Raw genomic sequence first — 19,906 nt, 5'->3', positions numbered from 1 at the left:
TGGACTTATCAAAAGCACTTATTATACACACCCCCCGAGCCTCACCTCTGTATCCAAGCCTCAGGCTGGGTGCATGAAAGCCCTGTTTTTCAGATATTGTCTGCAAGGATTGAATGCTGTCCCACTCTGCTGACTGCCAGTTTTCAAAGGACAGCCTCTGCTTCCTTTACTGGTTGCCAGCAGTAAAAACTTTTTTGCATTTTTAGTGTCCAGTGTTTATTGCTCAAGTTGGTTGGTTGGTTTGGGGTTCACATGCAAGATCAGAGGGTTGTAGGGAAGGTGCTGCTGAGAAAATTAATCTCTCAGGAACAAAGTAAAATGGATTTTAAGAAGGAAGATATTTCATAAGATAGATGTAGGAAAATTTAGTGTGTTTTGATTAGGTCGTCAATGCTGCATACTTAAGCTGAAGATCAACTCTCATTAAGTTTAATTGGACATCTGTATTATGTAGGTGTCTTTGAAATTCTTTCCCTTTATACATTCTTCTTTTTCTGCACAGGCAATATTACCCACAGAAATTCATCTGGTCTCCAAATTGTAAAGTTTTTAAAATTTTTTTTTCACTAAGGGAGAAGTTAGATGAATACTTTATTTATGGGATGAAGTAGATATTTGTCCTGTTCAGCTACTAATAGTATTTGTATAAATCACCTAATAAAATGAACATTGCTATATTGATATTCTCATTGGGACTCAGTATGTATTTTTAAATGGGAATATTTTATTCATGCAAATACCTCCAAACCGAGAATTCATAATTGCATCTTTCAAACACCTGAAAAATGACAGCTGGGAATGGAATGCATGTTTGGAAAACAGCGATAAACCTTAGAGTGAACAGTTGTAGTTCCTTGGAGACTGACAGTTTCTCTAGGAGATCTGTTGTGGCCTGGGACCACAGTCAATAAGAATGTGGGTTTCTGCATCTTGTTTTATTGCTGTAGATCCTCCTCTGGCTTCTAGCTCACTGTCTGACAGCATGGTGTAGTTATCAGGAGTCAGGGCAACACGATTCTGTGAAAGCCCCACATGGCAAAGTTTTCAAGGAGTATCCATGGAGAGGAGAGCTGGAGCATAGCTAGCTGTGGGTGACACGTGTCACGGGGAGAGCTTGGTGCTGTGCTTCAGGAGCTGGGCTGGCTCCTGGGCTGCCAGGGCTTTATGGAGCCTGGCACATGCTGGGGGCCACTTGTCAGTTGTCCCTTGGCTGAGGGCATAGGGGAAGGTTGGTGCCATGTGGGAACTGCTGGGATATGGTGACTTGTTGCCTTTGTTGCTTTTCTCCAGTCTACAGACCCTGCAGAGAGCATCTTGAGAAAGCCCTACCTGGCAGTGTGCCCTCTTTTGCTTCTGCATCTAGAAACAATTCTTTTTTTTGGTCCAAGTGCAAGCTGACATCAAAGACGTTTTCACTTCTCTCAAAGGTTATTATTTTAAAGGGCAAATAATGCCCAGAGCAGGATTTTACTATTCCCTCTGTATTTTTTTCTGGTGACAAGCTGATTACTTTCCCTGCCGTTTTGTTTTCCTGTTTTTGCTTTTCCCTGAACTTCCAACTGCCATGAAAACTCCCAAGTGGTTTTGCCCAAATGCATGCAGGTGAGCTTTTAAATGTGAATTGCTCGGTAGATAAATGAGGATCAGTTGCTATATTTAATTATGCAGTTTTCTGTAATGTGTCTCCAAGAAGCATTCATCTTATGGATAGTAATTATTCTTAGCATGCCCATCTGAGCAAGATTATGCTTTGGTAATTGGTTTTGAATCCTGTATCCATTTTATTTTAAGCAGCACTCACTTTAATCCTTTCTATCAATGTTTGGGGATTGAAAGTGAGGTGAGCATGTGGCAGGAGCACGGGAAGGATTTCTCTTTTTCTTTGTTAGGATGCTGCCAAGCTAACATGGTGGAAGTGGAGAGTGGTTTGTGGTGGTTGATGATGACAAGCAGGCTGCTGGCCTGTGTGTGCTCACATTGATACTCTGCACATTGAGGATGCCCAGGCAGCTTGTGCAGACCCTCCTGCTATTGCTGGTCCTGGAGCTGCAGTGAAAGTGTCAGACACTTCTGTCTGGGGATGCAGGGCCACACTGATGTGGAAGTGTGATGATTTTTCTCTTTGTGGATCATGTATAGACCAATGTCCTGGCAACCCCGGGCAGCAGGTGGTCATATAGCTCTTTTTATGCTTTTGAAATGGAAGTTATGATTCTTCAGCTAAGTACCTGTATCAGACAGATCTGAATGTAAGCTAGGGAAGTGGTTGGTGGTTGTTTTGTGGCTTTATTTTCTTTTTCTATGCTTATTTGGGTTTGTTGGTCACACTGGCTATTTTGTTTATTCAAATAAGCTCAGACGATGCTTTCTGCAAAGATGAACTGGATAACTCCATGCTCATCTCTTCACTTCTCTTCAGTGGGAAACTGAAGCAGAGGAGTTGGCATGATGCTTTCATGATCCTAGTGTGTGTTTCCAGCCAGAGGTAATAACTCTTAATTCAGAGGAAAAAGAAAAAAGGAGAAAATGCTGATGGCTGGATTTATGGCTGCTGACAAAACCACATGTGGAGGCTCTTTGTATTGCCCTGATATTTTAATAGATCCCCTCCAACTCAGCACAGTGTAGCCCTTTGCTATGGATTGTCTCAGATAAATCTGGTGCCTCCAGAGATCTCTCTTTGAAAGCCTTTCTGGTAACCTGGTTATTCTTCCCCACTCAGCACAATCCATCTGCGGAGCTGTGTGGAAGGACAGGGAGTGGAAAGCCTTCCATTCTCCCAAGCTCCCTGCCCCCTGACCTGTGCAGCATTTATGTGGCACTAGGCTTGAAGAGTTCTCCTACCAGGGAAACATGGCATCCTCTGATGGGTCATTCCCTCGAGCAAAGCCATTGTGTTTACACAGCACAGGCTGTAAACACAGCTCTTGGGAGAATCTGAAATCCCTGTTCAAAGGCTGGTTGCTAAAATCCTCAACTCTGCATGGAAAAACCGTCTGGTATACCAGAACAACCCCCTAACTCTCTGAAAGCAGAAGAGCTGCTTGCTAAGTGCCCTCACAATGGTGAGGGCACAACTGCTTCCCTTTGCACTCTGCTCATGTCTGGTACCAGTAACTAGGATGTGGTCAGTCCCAGACAGGTGTACCCTGAAGTAGCTTTGTCAAACCAGCCAGATCCAAGTGACTAGTTTGAGTTCCCTAGTTCCATTTGGGCTTTTATAAAAATGGCAGCTGTCATGTGTTATTACAGATGAGTGTTAAGGTGGTGTCAGTTTGGAGTGGCATGATGCATCTAGCTCCTGGTGGGAAAAATACCATTGTGACTGTAAACTTTGCCCTTTGTGAAAGGTTATTCTTTCAGGGATTGATATTCCATTTGCAGGAAGGAATTTATAATTGTTCTTCCTCATACATGAGCAACAACAATATTCCTACAAAAGGAGTGAAAAGGGAGATTAAGAATTCATGTTCTCTGCTCGGGAGAGGTAAGCTAGAGAATATTTGAGAACATGGGTTCATGGGTTTAGCTATCTGTCCACTTTAACAAATGGTGCCAGGAAACCAAGCTTTCATCCTGGGATTCCTGCCTATCCTATCTTTGTGACTTGGAAAAAGTTGGATAGGCTTAGGGAGTTATTTCTCACTGAGGTCTGCCCTCCATCTAACTTAAAAAACAAACAACGAACATCCTTCCATTCTTTTTATTCTTGTTCTTTGTGGGGAAAAAACCCACCATAACACAGAAAATGAGTTTGGGATGCTGCTAACAGGCAGGGAGGTAACTTTCTCATGCAAGTCTATCTCCACTGAGGGCTGAACACCTCATGAATGTGGATGCTAGGATTAGGAATAATTATTAACATCCTGGGGAGGTAAGGATGGGCAAACCAGCGTGCACTGCCTTGTCAAACCAGAATGTCATCAGCACTAGAGCCAGAAAGTCTTTCATTTTTATTATATTTGTGACATCTCCAATTTCCTTGGCATAATGCATTTTATCCGTAATTATAAAATACGCAACTAGTCCTTGGCTTTTGCTCTGTTCTCGTAACATGAGAGTGATTCTGTGTTTTTATTAATTTAACTTTCTGTAAGTTAACAGCTTGCCATTAAAAAACCCCCAGAATTTCTCAACCAGTGCAGCTAATAGCTGTATTTCAGCACAGGTCCCATGATACATGTTGAACAATAACTACCACTTCTGTGCCTCTTGCAGTTTTTAATTGAATTTCTATCCCATGGATATCATGTCAGAGCTATTCATCTGCTCCAATAAGTCTTCTGATATTAAACAAGTTTCTTCCAAGTTATTATTGTAGTACAAATACTGCTCGATGGTTGATTTGCATTGCATATACACTGGTCTGGGGAAGGTAATGCAGTGCAGGAAATCTCAGCTTGTGTAGGCACAAAGCAATTATTTTCGCTGAAATTATCGCACCTTTCCACTCCTTTTCATGTTGGAATGATAAGATCTGCTCTTTCTGTCCTGCTTAGAGTGAGACACTGACATTGGAAAAAAAATTTTACAGCTCTCTAGTCTGGAGAAAATCACTCCTTGTTTCTGAGGTGATGCTCCTGTTTAGGGGCTGTGACTCTTGGAGCTCACTGCCCTGGCATGAACTTGGACCAGACTGTCACGTGGTGGGGTCTAAACAGCTCCAGAACAACAAACTCTGACACTGCTGAAACTGTGCTCTTGGTTCTGTGCTTGGAACTGAGGGCATCCATGGGGCAGACGCTGCTGTCACCTTAACTCTGCCTTTTTCTTTAATTTTCTAACCTTTTTCAAAAGGTGAACCAAATCATTGTGTTTCATGGAAAGAAAAAATAACAGAGACTTCTTATGTCTGACAGTGTGTTTATGATTCTGAAGCACACCAGTCTATGACTAATGACTAATTTTTGGGCTCTTCTTACTGAACGGTGTATTTGGCTGATGGCATAGAGTAAACAAAAGCAGGGTGAGGTTTCTAACCAAACTGAGAAGAGGGCCTGCATCACTAGAATCTTCAGGAAGGAAGATCTGAACTGTGTTTGCTGGCCAGCAGTAAGAAAAACCATAAGGAATGTCTTCATTGCTGAAATAGAAATAAAACAGGATCTGGCAAAGCTATTGATGGGTGTTTTCTCAGGGGTTGCAACAAGAAATGCAAGCATGCCATACTAAGTATTAATTACATGGAGATTCCAGTGTGCAAAATTAATGGTAGTTTCCCAGCATGATTTTCCCTCTGCTCTATTTTCTATTGATTAGTATACTAAAATTTGTTTGGGAACTAATAATTCAGTCACCTGAGAAAGCAGTGGCTCCAAACATCTGGTATTTGGGGTTGCTACCTCCCAGCTGAAGTTCAGGCTTAAGTCTGTCTCCCTCTCTGCTCAGGTCTGAAGGACATGCTTGGGTGCACTTAGGAAGGTGTAAAGAATCACTCAAACAGCTGGCCTGTCCTTGGTTTGATGTGCCAATACATGACGGTTGTCAGTGTCTGCCCCTCAGCATTTTCACAAGAAGTTCTCAGGAATCTGCTCCTCTGCAGGTTACTGGTGTGAGGATGATCTCTGTGGGGTGCAGGTGGAGTCAAGGCCCCCAAGCTGCCCACATGTGAACAGAAGTTGCTCAGCTCGCCAGTCAGAGGTCTCAACTAGGAGACATGCCATTTTTTTTTAAAGCATCTTGGAGAATAAATTCTCTTAATGGTGTGCCTATTGTGATGACAAGGTCTCACCTGCACTGTGGTACAGGGGCCAGAGGACATCTGGGTCCTGCTGAATGGGCAGCACTGGAATCTGTTTCATGCATGAAGAAGCATCTGCCTGAGGGGATCCTGGTGCCCAAAGGTGTAAACCCTGCTGTAAGGACAGCATTTGCTGTATTTATTAACATCCTGCTTTCTGGATCCAGCATCGTTCCGGGATGTTCATGGGACATGGTTTAGTACTCCCTTGTCTGGATTCAACCTGTTTTCAGTTCCCACTGAGCTATCCAGGAGGCATTTCAAAGCATGCAGCAAAATCCCATTTAGAGCCTGTCTAGAAACCTCGGTGTGAAAAACCCTGCCTCTTTATCTTCCTTGTAAGGTTGCAACTATGATATTAGCTTGTGACAGCAATTATTGATGGTGTCATTAAGGATGAGATAGAATTCCTGGAAATGCATTTAATATTTTCCCCTTTTTTGCTGCAGGGACACTGATAAGTGGTGGCAGAATGAGATGTAAAAAAATAAAAAGAGACAGAGAGAAGGTGGGGGTTAAAGAAACCCATGTTTATCGTTTGCCCTCATGTATGAGGAAGGGAGAATAATTCATGAAAAACTTTGTGTACTAGAGCTATTAAAGTGCAATCTTTGCAAAATAATGACTTGTGGCAAAACCCCATCGTTATTTATTTTCTCTATTTTCAGCATCAGTTGTGTAAAGTATGGACAAAGAAATAACCCCTTTAGAAAGCACTCCCAATGTGCTGTTACAGTTGGCTTGAAAAGACAGCTGCTATTTCACCACACTGCTTTGATTATTACAAATGCATTGTTTTAAAGCTTAGCAGCTGTGTAATAGTACATGATGCATATGTACACGATGTTATATCTCTTTCTGTGTTCCCTCTTTCAATAATCACTGCACTTAAAGCTCAGTATGAACTGTATTGATCCATGATTGTAACTCGTTAACACAGACCTATTCTCTTGCGTCTGAGTCAAGGACAAATAAATATTTGTGTCTAAAATGGACTCTGGGGGAAGGTTTCTTTTGTCTGCATGGACTATGATTAATATAGGCACAACTAGAAGGGTTAAGGAGGTACTAAGAGAGAGAGGGATGGGGGAAATGAAGTGGGGGAAGCTTGGTTAAGATCAGCAGATTTCCTGTAGTGGGAGATCCTCTCACCATTTTCTATTTTCAACTGCCTAAGTGATGCAATTTCACCATGGTGCTTACTTAAAAGTGGATGATGCAGGATGTTCTGAGGAACACGCTGCACTGTATTGAGGCTTCCAGTTTTGGATGGGATGAGTAGTTGCTTTTGGACATATCATAGCTGAGGGCCTAATGTCAGAACATGAACAATCTGCAGCACTCTCAAGGCAGTGGTGTGAACCCAGCAGGTTTCTTGTCCAGGTACCCCCACATGGGCCCTTTGAAGGGATAAAGATGGGGGAAGAAAATTCATCTGTTCTGAGCCACTGGTCACTCATGACTGCCCTGATTCTTTGGAATAAACTCCAGAAATGAACCACTTTTCCTACATGTTCTTTTGCTCAGGGTGTCCAATCACTGCTCACTGACCTATCAGCCATGACTAAATGCTTATGCTAGAAATCATGGCAACACGTGAATCTCCCTCTTTTGTACCCATATTTCATTTTCTCCACTGTCCTCAGAGTGAGATCTGCAGAGGTGTGCACAGACAAGTCTGCAGACCTGCCTCTGCACCAGGTGGTTGATCAGACCCCTGTTTACTGCATGGAGTTTGTAGTCAGAGCATTCCTATTCGGTCTGCAGGAAGATTCATCTCCAGAATGTTAAAGCTGATGTTAAAACAAACCACGTGCCTTCTGGTAAGAGAGCTAAAAGGAGTAAGGAAATGGCCAATGATGAGTTGCCACTATTTCCTAATTAATCACAGGCTATTGCAATTTACCTGCTAAAAGACGGGCAACCCTTTATGCTGACATTTTCCGTGGGGGACTTAATGGTACCTTCCAGGAGTGTAACATTATGCTTCATTTTGTCATTGGCTTTTGAAGTATCAGGTTTAGTAGAATGAAGAAAAAAAAAGCCATTTCTTTGCTGGTCTAAATAACATCACTGAAAAACTTGAGTGCCACTGCTTTAAAACCTTCCAGGGGCTCTAATCCTGCTGGACAATTAAAGATACGCTTCACAGTTTATTGAATTTGCGTCTAATTTTTGGGGTTTGTTAGGCATGGACATGGACAGTGCTGTCAGTAACATGAACAACAGTTGGTTGGTCACAAGGGTGATACCCTGAGTTAGACTGGACTCAGGTTCAAGTGGAAAGTGGCTAAAGGCCTCAAATACACAGTCATAGAACTGAATGCTTGGATAGACAACTACATGGATGGACTCTGAGCTCTGTCTTGGCACAGAGCGCAGGACCTCAGGCAGCCCAATCCATCTGCCATGGACAGGAAAATGTGGATCTCAGTTTACAGTTCGAAATGTCTTCCTCTATATGAACCTTGGGGAGGTGCCACACTCCAGCCTAGGTGGTTGGAACAGCAGCAGAATGTTCCCTCCTGTGTAAAAACCACACAGAACACCTGTGGCAAAGTGGGAACCCTGCAGGTCTCCCAAGATACCTTCCAATGCCTTCAGTACAACAGAATTATTTCTTCAGTGAACCTTGGAGTCTGCAGGTTGATTGTGTTTGAGCCTTTTTATGATTAAATCCAAAGACATAAAGTAAATCCATGGTGTTTTTAGGAAAAGGATTTGGATCATGGACAGCTTTCTCCTTTCATCTGCATTGATAATATGCAGGGTACTTAGCCCTTCATAAAATTCATTTAGATAAAAGTCAAGACTATGAATAAGAACCTTCTCAGCACACTACTTAGGAATAAAGGCATAGGGATATTTATGCTTATGTTTTGGGTTCTAAACAAAAGTATTCCTCTTTTAACACCTAGAGGAAATATAGTACTGCAATGTAGTACTGAAGCCAATTCTCAGTTTTAACAATTTTCAATTGAATCTTTCTGACTATTTCCTGTGTCAACCTATCAAACTGGATAGATGGCTGGTCTCTTGCAGTGCTTCCTTTCCTGTCCTTGTGTCTCAGCCTCAGATACCTTCCCCTGTGAGTTTGGAGGGGATGTGCATTTCCTTGTGCTCCGTTTACTATCCCTTCATTAAAAAGATAATCACTCAGCTATCACCTGGGGGACTTGTGATGCTGATTGACTTTTCAAGCTGCTCCCACTCTATTGATCTTCTGTCTGAAAAGATTCCAACAGGTTTATTCTCCCAAAGGCAGTGTTTTGTGTTAGGTGAGCTCTGAGGGCTGAGTGCAAAAGATGGCAGGAAAAGGAGGCTTTTCTGGAGTGAAATTATGCCTGAACCAACGTGCTGGTTTGAAAGATGGTAGGCAGTGAAGGTCTTAGGGCATTGGTAGAGTGGGAGTGATCAGCTGTGTGCTTTCTGAGCTGCCCACAACTGGCAAATGTTTGGTGGGGAAGATGGGGACCCCTGCCCTATGGATCACAGTAATTTATTAAACTTAATGATAAACTGCAAGCTCATCTTTTTGGAGAGTCTGTATTGATGCAAGCTCAGACCCTGGTGTCTGCATTTTGAAAATGTGGTAACTGGAGTCAAGGCTGTTTATCCTCTTGCTCAGGGAATGAATAAAACTCACACTCAACCAGTGCTGCTGTGAAATTCTTACCTGCAGCATAGCACTGAATTTAGGAGCGGTGTGATCCAGCTGCTGATCTATTGCACAAACCAAGAAACTGGGTGACAGCTGTCTTTGATTTTTGTACTTATATCCCTGTCCCTAGATTTCTCAACCAAGATTCTTCACTCTGAGGAACTGGGAGAGAATATAGTGTCGTAATCTGATGGTCTGGGTGAGAAAGGACCAGAGTCATTTAGAAGCACTCAGAACAACCCCAGCTTCTTGCCTGGAGAGCCAGTTGTATAACCAGGTCACCCTGCAAAGCAAGTGCTGCAGCCTGCAGAAGAGCATTGTCAGCTGCATTATCTGGCCTGGAAGCTCCTTCTGTCTGCTGAATTATGATGTGTCTGCTATGCAATGCTCAAAAATGTTATTTCAAAAGGCTGGGAGGGTTTGCAGATCCCGTCATGGATATTTCAATGGTAATTGGAATGGATAAGCTCTGAAAGATTCAGGAATGTGCTGATTTTATGTTTTATATATTTATTTCTCATATTGAAAGACAACTTGTGCCAAAGTCTGTTCTGGTGGAAATGTGAACACCACAAAATACCTGTTGAGAGCAATATTAGCCTGAGACTTGTGTTCTTTTATGGCTCCAAATTCTGTTTTCTTCTTTAGAAAATGAAATTTGCACTATTGCTTTGTCTTGTATACACAAGCTTAAACTTTGAAGATTTTCAGACATGCAGAATTCTCACAAATGCAAAATTGTGAAATGCTTGCAAAATGCATTACATCCTCTTGTTAATGTTTTATTAGTCTTCATGTTAATAGATATACACAGATATATAGTGGGTCCTGACCTTTATTGTGCATATTTGTGTAAATCTGCCAGTATTACTCATTCACTTGTATGTGATAGGGCCATATTGATTTTAGCTAATTGGGGATCTAGTGCTGTCCTATTAGTTCTGGAAAAGTAGCACATAGAGCTCTCAGTCATGTTGTGACTGGAAGTGAAGTTGTGTTCCTAAGTGTAGAAGGTTCTTTCAGTGCCAGTCCCCAGCTGTCTCAGGTGGCTGCATCTCATGAACTTCAGATTTTTCATTTTTGGGAACAGTAAGAGTCAGTTTTTCCCCAGGAAGCTAAGTTAATGTGAAGCTGAGTGCTGAGGAGCCTTGCCTGAGGTCAGGCAGGATTCTGTGGTATTTCTGTTCAGATTGTGTGGGTGTGCTGCTGGGGACAGTAACCTCTGTGGGTCACAAGTGGGGGTAGACATAAGGCTTGTGGGAGAGGGGTCAGCTGAGGTAGGGGCTGGAAGGAGCTGCAGGCTCACTGTAAAAGTTGGTTTGGGAATCGTCTGCAGTTTTTAATATCTGTGTCTAAGGAACTGGACTAAACTATCTTTATCACTGCCCTCTTTTTTAATTACATCAGTTTTGCAAAGATTTGCTGATGGTTTGAAAAATTAACATGCCTTGTGTTATTTTAGAGATGACTCAGGTTCATCTAAATGTCCCCACAGTTCTGCCTACCACTGCTGCCAAAACAGGCAGACAGTGTCAGAAGATTTTTGGGTAAATCACCTTCCCAGAGGACAGGAGTGGACACATGTGTGCATCCCCAGCTGGGAAATTACTTTTTCACCTATCACCCTCTTTTAGAAGGGTATGGTGAGCTCCTCTCAGGGTAGTTTGTAAAGCCCAAAGTGTGCTTATTCTCTGAGTGGTTGGAAGGAATTCTTTCTCATCCACATCTACCACAAAAATATAGAGTTGAAGGAGGGGGCAGTTCCATTGTCTCCCCTTGACATTTTGTTCAAGACATATTTAAGAGAAGTTCCAGTTTAAATATGCACAGAATAGCGTGGATGTTAAATGGAACTTCTAGAACTGCTTCACAAAATCCTACATTCAAAGCACTTCCTTTTGCTATAAAATAATGCAAATTAAAATGATTAGCTACTTCAGAGAATCGTTAGAGAAGCATTTTTAGCTATAGTAATAAAAGTAGAAAAGGGCCTGGGAAGGGCCTTGTTTCTAATTAATTATCTAATTAATATCTGATTAATTAATGAGGCTTTGTCATTAAAGCTGTCTTTTATCTTTGAGGCTATTAAAGTGTCCTCTAGACCAAATTTCTTGAATATGTGTTGATAAGGCCATCTTTGCTGAGTCAGTCAAGTGCTTGGAATCAAATCAATATGCTGCCTTATCAGGGATGCATAAAACACCTCTTTGGAAAATTAGAATATATCAGAATCAAGAACACGATAAATATGTCAGATCTTTTAGACAGTACCAATGGAAAATGAGTAATGATGAAGTGTAGATCTTCAGAGCTGTAAAGAAGTAATGCTTTTACATAATAGACTTTATGCTAGTGAAATGACCAGAACAGGAAAAGTGGAGGAAAGTCTGACTCTCTTAGCTCCAGGCTGCCCCTGATTCAAGGTGGCTGAACTCTGTCTTGGGTTGTGTCTGCATCTCATCTGGTGAGGTTCTGTGAGGTACCAGCTCTACCAGCAGGCACCAGCTTTGCCTGGCCACAAAAGGATTGCCAGTTCATCAGTGGTGTAACTTTGCCTGGCCTCTAAAGGATTTCCAGTTCATCAGTGGTGTAACTTTGCCTGGCCACAAAAGGATTTCCAGTTCATCAGTGGTGTAACTTTGCCTGGCCACAAAAACATTGCCAGTTCATCAGGGGCGTAGTGTGACAAGCATGTAAGGAAGGGAAGGGCTCCTCCCAGCTTTTGAGGAGAAGCCATTCCACATTTTATCAGGTCTCTGTTTATATTCTTTATGCTGCCAGGAACTGTTGGGAAACCCATATCATACTTCTCTGCTTATCTCTGCTCTCTTCGTTTTGTAGTGCGATAAATTGTGTAAGTCACAGTGGAGTGCTGATACCATTTGGCACCTGCTTCTAGTAGTAATTCTCATACATATCCAGAATAATAACATTTAAAATGTAGAGCACTAGAACATTATAATAAATCATGAACTTTTGATCTCAGTTAGGATGGCTGAGGTCCTTCCCCTTCATTTGTACTGCCAGCTCAATGCATGCAATTTTCTAACCCATTTAAGGTGAGATACACCTTGCTTTGTGCTAGTTGTTTGTTGGTTACTCTGGTTTCTTTTTACACTGAAGGATGAAAGACACCTTAAGAATATATCCTCATCTATTTTAGTGTAAATAAAGCATCCTCTTAGTTTACAGTTTTTGTCTATAGGTACAAAAGAAATGTGGACAGGCTTGCTAGCTACAGCTGCCTAGTTTGTAGGTGGATAAATTTAAGATGAAATAAATGGCCATGGTAGAGAGAAGATGGAATCTTACAAATGGAGGAGTAAAGTTATTTCAATTTCACAGTAGGAGGCACCAACCTTTGTTGCTTTTGTGCCTGCTTATTGTGGGCTATTCAGCAGCAGAGTATAAAGCAAAGCTTAGTAACCACTACTCCTGCAGCCAGCTTGCTCTGATCAGGTTCCCAGGTTCTCTAAAAAGATTCTCTGCTACAGAGTTCTGTAGTACAGGCTCTGGCCTGCCATCAGGTGTTAGGATCCATCAGTTTGCCTGGGTTTATTTCTGCTTCAGAGTAGAATTTGCCATTCTTTGGTAAAAGCAAAATGTGGAGACAGTTTCAGAGCTGCCTTTGGTCAAATCTGTGTCCCACAGTGCCTGAGGTATAGTGCATGCAAATTTCCTAGAGCAGGGAATGCCACTCTAGTGCTTAAGGTGGTTTTTATGGTTGATTTGATGACTCCTTGTTCTGCTGTGCCAAACATCCCATGCTTTTTCTATCCAGTGGATCATTCTACCCATTTCCTGCAATCCCCTTGCCCTCCCTCTTCACATCTCAAAAGAGGGTCTTGCTTCTTTGGGTGGTTCCACGGAATATTTTAGGTCTGAAACTAGTGCTTGTCCACAGAAATGGTGCATCTGAAGGCAAGGGTGCAGAAAAGAGAAGGGACTGGGGAAGGACAGCCCATTTCTAATGGTGAATGCTAATTAGGCACCCTGTGTCATGTTCTGGGTGGTCAGTGACTGCTGGGGACATCTAAAGCGTCACTGTGTTTCTACAGGACAAGGGCAAGCACCATGCAAACATACGGCTTTCAAGTTAGTCCCCACCCTCCCTGCAGGGTTAATAGACAAAAACTTCATCTCCACAGACTGTTCGTGCCCATCTGAGCAGTCATCCCTGCCAGGAAATGACTGGTGTGAACAGCCCCCCTGCCCTGTGTGATGGTGATCAAATGAAATACTGATGAGCAGTCAGCCACTAGAATTGTGACTGATATTTGCAACCCCTGTGTGCGCCATAAATCCAAAGGTGGAATATTCTGGATCTTTTGTTAAACCTCTGAGACATCCAGTGTCCTCCCAAAGGCTCATATGGAATAAACAAAAGAAGATACCTTTCCTATAAAAAAGTAAAGAGAAGAATCTGAAAAAACAATAAAAGAGGCAGCCAGTGTTCCTAGTTCTCTCTTCTCACCTTCATTTTGAGCTGTGAATCACAATGACTAGTGCCTCATGGCAGCTCATTTTTCCTTGCCAGTCTCCACTCTACATTGTAGATGAAAATTTATCAACAAAGGTCATCTTCAAGTCTTTTGGATGTTTGGTGATGGGAATCACCATTAATCAAAAAAGAAAGGGGGAGGAGGAAGGATGCTGGGATAATAATAGTAATCACAGTGGATATTCTGCTGTTTACATTACATGCAAACTAAAAGGAAAAAAAAAGTTTCTTTCGAGAGACATTACCGAAACTGTGATCTGCTTGAACTTCTTTTTCTCCCGTGGGATCTCTGGTTTTAGATACTCTTGAAACTTTATGGAGAGTCCACTAGAACTGTTGTGTTATGGTTCCAGAAGTACTGAGAATGTAAAACCTTGTGTATGATGGCAGAAAGTGGTTTTATTTAGTTTATGTTAAATACTCTGGGTCTATGCTGATATTCTTGGATAGTTGAGGGTTTTTTTCAGGAAGATCTTCCTGCTGAAGATTGGTCCCTAAGGCATCCATGACAAAAGATGTAATTGGACTAGTAAAACCAGTCATAGAATGATCAGAGGCATGAAAAGCTTGTACAAGGAGTGGCTGAATAAACAAAGAGTCTTGAGACTGGAAAAAAAAGATCTGTGGAGACTATGACAACAATCAGAGAAATCACAAATGGCAGCATGGGGCTCCATGGCTTTGTACTTGTTAAATGGTAGCAGTTAAAACAAAAGGGAGCCTCTCTTCATACAGCACAGAGCTGTGGTGTACAAATACCACGAGATAGCAAAGTTGCCAGAAGCTTCCCTGTGGGATTAGACAGATTTATGGAACTAAAAGCCCACTGATGGCTCTTGCATGCAAAGACATCATCTTCAATTTAGGAAGTCTATGATATTGCTGTAGGCTGGGACATTACACCAGGAAGCAGCACCACCTGCTTGCTTGATTTCTGTTCACTTCCCCAGACTTTCATTGTGGCTCTTTGTTTCCTTTGGTAGGATGGAGACAAAGGCAGGCAGTTCTTTCTGCTTGCAATTGTAAAATATTCTGGTTTTACATTTATTGCAGTCACTAAACTCATGGTTGGGTAAAAACAAACTCTCAACAAATGTTTTGCTCTCCTAACTGGCTGATTCAGGCTGCATACACTGGAACTTCCTCAGTTAGTGAGTAGATTTAGCTCCACAGGGCTTCTGTGGATACTCCTGTTGTAAAATGTCCACATCCAGACTTAGGTCAGCTCCACACCGGGAAGTACTAAGAATTAAATTTAGTTTTTACCTCCATTGATGTAATTTTTGATGCTATCAGTAACAGACCAGTGGTGTCCTGGCTGTGCAGTTAAAAGGTCCTTTGCAATGATATAGTTAAATGTTTTTTTGGGGTTTTTTGTCAGTTGTTTTTTTTGTTTTGTGAGGGCTTTTCTTATTTGTGGGGTGTTTGTTTCTGGTTTTTGTTGTTGTTGCGTGGGTTTTTTGTTGGTTTTCTTTTGTATTGAATTTTATTTTATTCTGTCAGTGGAAGTGTCTGTGTATGTGACCACGTCAGCCAGCCAGCCTTGCAGTGGTAACAGTGGATCTTTCTGGCCACTGCCTCATTGGATCCTGACTCAGGAGGGCTCTTTTCTCAGTGTGTCATAGCTTCAGAAGGGCCTTTACCTCAGGGAGGGTAATTTGAGGGGGGGGAAGGGGAAGAGAAAGAAGGAAACATGTCTCATAAGTGATGGAAGACTGGCTACCTGAGTTCCTGTGTTGTGCAGTTGAGTTCTTTGTAATGTGTTAATATCTGAGCTGTGTTTGAATGTTATCCTGCAGCTGGATGTTCAGAGAGATGTGCCTCCTCTCATATTTCATGGGATTTACCTTTATGCTGCAGCTTTTCTCAGAGCCCTCATAATTGCTCTCCTTTTGCTGGCTCTTGATTTTCATGAAACTTGTAGAAACTTTGTTCCTCTTGGGTTTTTGTTTTTCTGCCAAACTGGGAGAAAATTGGCCAGTGAGTAAAAGCAAGAAGTTGTTTGGGGGTATGGTGAGACAAGCACGCTGCAGGCAGACAGTTTGCAAGCCCATGAGAAGTGAAGCAAATATTAATCTGGCATGTTCCTGTTGCTCTCGGAAGTGCACAGACACTTGGGATATTCTTCTGCTCATTTAAGCAGAGCTGTGCCTCCACACAGTTTTCAGTGTGGGGCTGCAGGTATGTGTAGTGGGACTCTGGGCTGGAGATGAATGCATCAGCTTTAGAAAAAGCTTAGAAAATTAATGAAAATCTAAAATCAAAAGTGTGATGGCTCTTTCTCCACAGAGAGAGAGAGAGCCACAGCACAGAGGAGAAATCCTCCAACAGGAGGGTTGGTGGAGGAGGTTGAATTCTTCATCTCAGTCATTCAGTGCCAGCATTTGCAGCTCTTTTTCTCCTGAGAGACTGATACATGTTTTACAGCCTAACTCCATAGCTGAATAGCTGAGACTTCAAACAAACAAACAAACAAACAGACTTGGCTTTCTCTGTGAGACAGAGCCCTGAGATGGAAAGTGTCACAGAGAACTCCTCTAAAAGCTATTCACATGGCATTCTTTCTGTCTCTCCACACCTCTATTTCAGGTCTCTGTGACTGGGCAAGTCTAACCACAATATGAAGTCTGCTGGCTCAGGCCAGTTTGTTGGATTCACAGAGCAGCTCAGACTCAGAGGACCAAGGTGGATTTTTTTAGCTTGTGGTGCACTGAGTTATAGCCAGGTTTTGTGTAGAGAAGCTTCCTTGCCTGGGTGTGTGCCTTGCACCTTGCTCTGCCAGACTAGGGGATGTTGCAGAAATGGTTTAAACACATCATGGCCTGTCACAGGAGAGCAATGGAATCAAGCAGATGGGGTTTCTTTGCCCCCAGCTGTTTAAAACAGAACATAATTATGAGAGAATTTACAGTATCCCAATAAAGCACTCCATTATAAACCTTGCTTTTCCAAATGGAATATGCAGAATTTCATGAGGAGCAAAAGTCTGATGCAGCCTAGACCTTCAAGGTCATCATCAGAAACAGGGCCAAACCCATATTATTACAGACTCGTGGGACAAAACACATGGACTGAGTTTATAGAGGATTGTTGCAGATCACCAGAGTCCATCCCACATCACAGACTCAGTTAGGCTGGGACAGACCTTTGAGATCATCGAGTCCAACCTATGACCCAACACCACCTTGCCAACTACATCATGACACTGAGTGCCATGTCCAGTCTCTTTTAGAACACCTCCAGGAATGCTGGCTCCACCATCCCCCTAGGCAGTCTGTTCCAATGTACAATCAGCCTTTCTGTGAAGAATTTCCTCCTGATGTCCAGCTGGAACTTCCCATGACACAGCTTGAGGCTGTGTCTTCTTGTCCTGTCACTTGGGAGAAGAGGCTGACCCCAGGTCCCTGCACCCCCCTTTCAGGCAGTGTTGAGAATAAGGTCACCCCTGAGTCTCCATTTCTCCAGCTGAATAACCCCAGCTCCCTCAGCCACTCCTCACAGGGCTTGTGCTCCAGACCCTTCACCAGGTCTGTTGCCCTTCTCTGGGCTCATTCCAGCACCTCAAGACTTTCTTGAATGAGAGGTCCAGAGCTGAACACAGCACTCGAGGTGTGGCCACACCAGTGCTGGGTGCAGGGGAAGAATTGATGCCTGCTTGGTCAGCCTCTCTAGGCATCAGTTCCACAGTAATATTCCTAGTCCTGTATTGCAGGAGTTTCTGTGCTACCAGCAGTGTATTGAGGTGCATTTTATGAAAACATTGTTGAAAACACTTTTAATGTGCACACATGTGTATGGTTAGAAGAAATATGCAAATATCAGAAATATGCAAAGGCTCAAACAAAGTTAAGGCAGGCATTTGGAGTGTGACTTATGGAAACCACTTTTCATATCACTGAGTCTTTTGTCATTTTGCTATAACGAAAACATTTCTTCCCCTCCACTACTTTTGTAATGTGCTTGGAAGGGGATCATATTGTGACCAGAGGAATGGGAGAGAAATTGGTATCCAGTCTGCTTGTAGTGTAAAACAACTGTAAGGATGTATGGGCTTGTTAATTTGGAATTAAAAGTAATTAGTAAAGGAGAAGGGTGCTCAAGTGAAGATTAAAAACTTAGCCAAAAATTTTCTGTTCCACCTGTGGGTCACATCTCTTTAAATGTTCAGGCTTGGGTAGCTAAAATTAGCAGTGAACTTTTTTTTTTTTTAAATGCTTGTTTTCTAATTAGGCAATTTGGTGGTAGAGTTGAGCCCTGCACTAGATGATTGCAGAAGCTGAAATGGCTAATTGTAGATGCCTGCTTTTGAAAAAATGAACCATTACCTATGCAAGCTTTCAGCTTCTTCATCTCTAGAATAGAGACAGAATTTCCCAGTATGGCTTTTGGGACATTGTGATTTTGAATGGATTAGCACGAGACAAAAGCTTTAGATATTTGGCTAGAAAAAGGGCTATGGAAATACAGTATATTATTGTGATATCCTTTGAGACATTTGTGTGAAGCCAGTGGTGACTGTCATGATAATAAAGCAAGCCTCAGAGAAACTAACGAAATAATGATCCTACTTCCTTTCTAGCCATCCTTTGAAAGGGCAAATGCAATGAGTGATAATGGTTTAATGAGAAAAAGTCATTAGGGCACCCAGCCTGCATCTTTAGAAGTGCAAAGCATTTTGGGAGATCTTAAAATTACTCAGAGAACAAACCCAAAGTAGGTCTGTCAGAATATTAAACTGTTATTTGTATTCTCTTTAATGCTGATTGAAACCAGTGATCTCTTTCCCTGGCTGGTGGCTGGTACATGTGTAGTCACAAAAGTGGCTTGTTCATTGCTGCAGTGCTGTTGGAAGGGGAAGATCAAGGAAGTAGCTCTGCTTGCCCTCTGCCTGTTATCCTGTGCTTAGAGCTTACTGTTACCTGAGGATTCCTGACCCGTTGAATTTGCATTTATAGGAGGCCTCATGTAGTGGAATTAATTAGTTTCATTAATAAAGCTGCTTCAGTTTCAAGATTGGCTGGAGAGGGAAGGCTGCTGTTATTTGTTTGTTTGTTTGGTATTGATACCTAGAGAGACAGGAGCTTCAGATACTTTGAGTGGGGAAATTCTGTGAAAATACAGTACATTATTGTCATATTCTTTGGGGTTTCTCTGTGAAGTCCAGTGGGTGATACTACTATGCATTAGAACAGAAGAGTGGTAAGTGCAAGTGGAGCTAGTATAAGCCCTATTTTTGAATCAAAGAGTTAACCAAAACACAAGGAAGTTGTTTGAGACTTGAAACACCCTGGCTACTGACTGGTCAAAGGAGAAAGGCTGGTTCAACCCACTGAAGGAAAGGACGACTTTACAAAGTATTTAGGAATTGTCCTTGAAGGATGCACTGAAGGAAATGTGTTGGAGACACACCAGTAACAAAGCAAGCTTTTGACTTCATGACTCCTGCTGCTTGGAAGTCTGAAATCATCTGGCTGTTTTTGCGGCTTGGCCCTTTTGGTGTTGTTCTGGACTCCACTAGCAGCAGGGAAAGCAGCAGAGCTGGGGGCAGGCTCTGGTGTTGCTCAGTTTCTGCAGCCACGTGAGTCACACTGTTCATTGTGATGCCAGAAGTGGCTGGGGCCATTTCTCTGCCAGACAGAAAAGGAGCAGAGGATTGGTCTCAAGCAGAACCATAAAGCTGCAAATTCTAAAGGCTTGTTGAACTTGGGAAACCAAATTACTGGAGCTTGGTGCTGGGAAAGGCACTAAATTGCTGTGTGTTCTCTGAGCATCAGTCCAGTAAAAAGTATGATTAGAGAGGAGGGCAGGGGCCGTGGATTCCCATCCTAGTAAAATTGTAGATATGCCCAGGTAAGCTGTTTATGAGGACCTTTCCTTGTCCATGTGCTCAGGGCTGTGTTTGCTCTGTCCCTGTGACAGAAGCTGAGCTGGCTTGGGAGCCAGCCAGGCTCTCCCCACTGTTTGCGTGGGGTGGGGGGACTTTTCAGACAGGGTCTGACACCCC

General features: G+C 42.6%; 1 protein-coding gene across 1 annotated transcript in view; it reads left to right on the top strand.

Moving 5' to 3' along the window:
• Positions 1-19,906, top strand: part of SORCS3 (sortilin related VPS10 domain containing receptor 3) — a 266,550-nt gene that overhangs the window by 104,682 nt on the left and 141,962 nt on the right. The gene's annotated exons all lie outside the window — the stretch shown is intronic.

Source organism: Prinia subflava, chromosome 9 (assembly GCF_021018805.1).
Source record: "Prinia subflava isolate CZ2003 ecotype Zambia chromosome 9, Cam_Psub_1.2, whole genome shotgun sequence".
NCBI lineage: Eukaryota > Metazoa > Chordata > Aves > Passeriformes > Cisticolidae > Prinia > Prinia subflava.
This window is presented reverse-complemented; position numbering and strand designations above follow the sequence as displayed.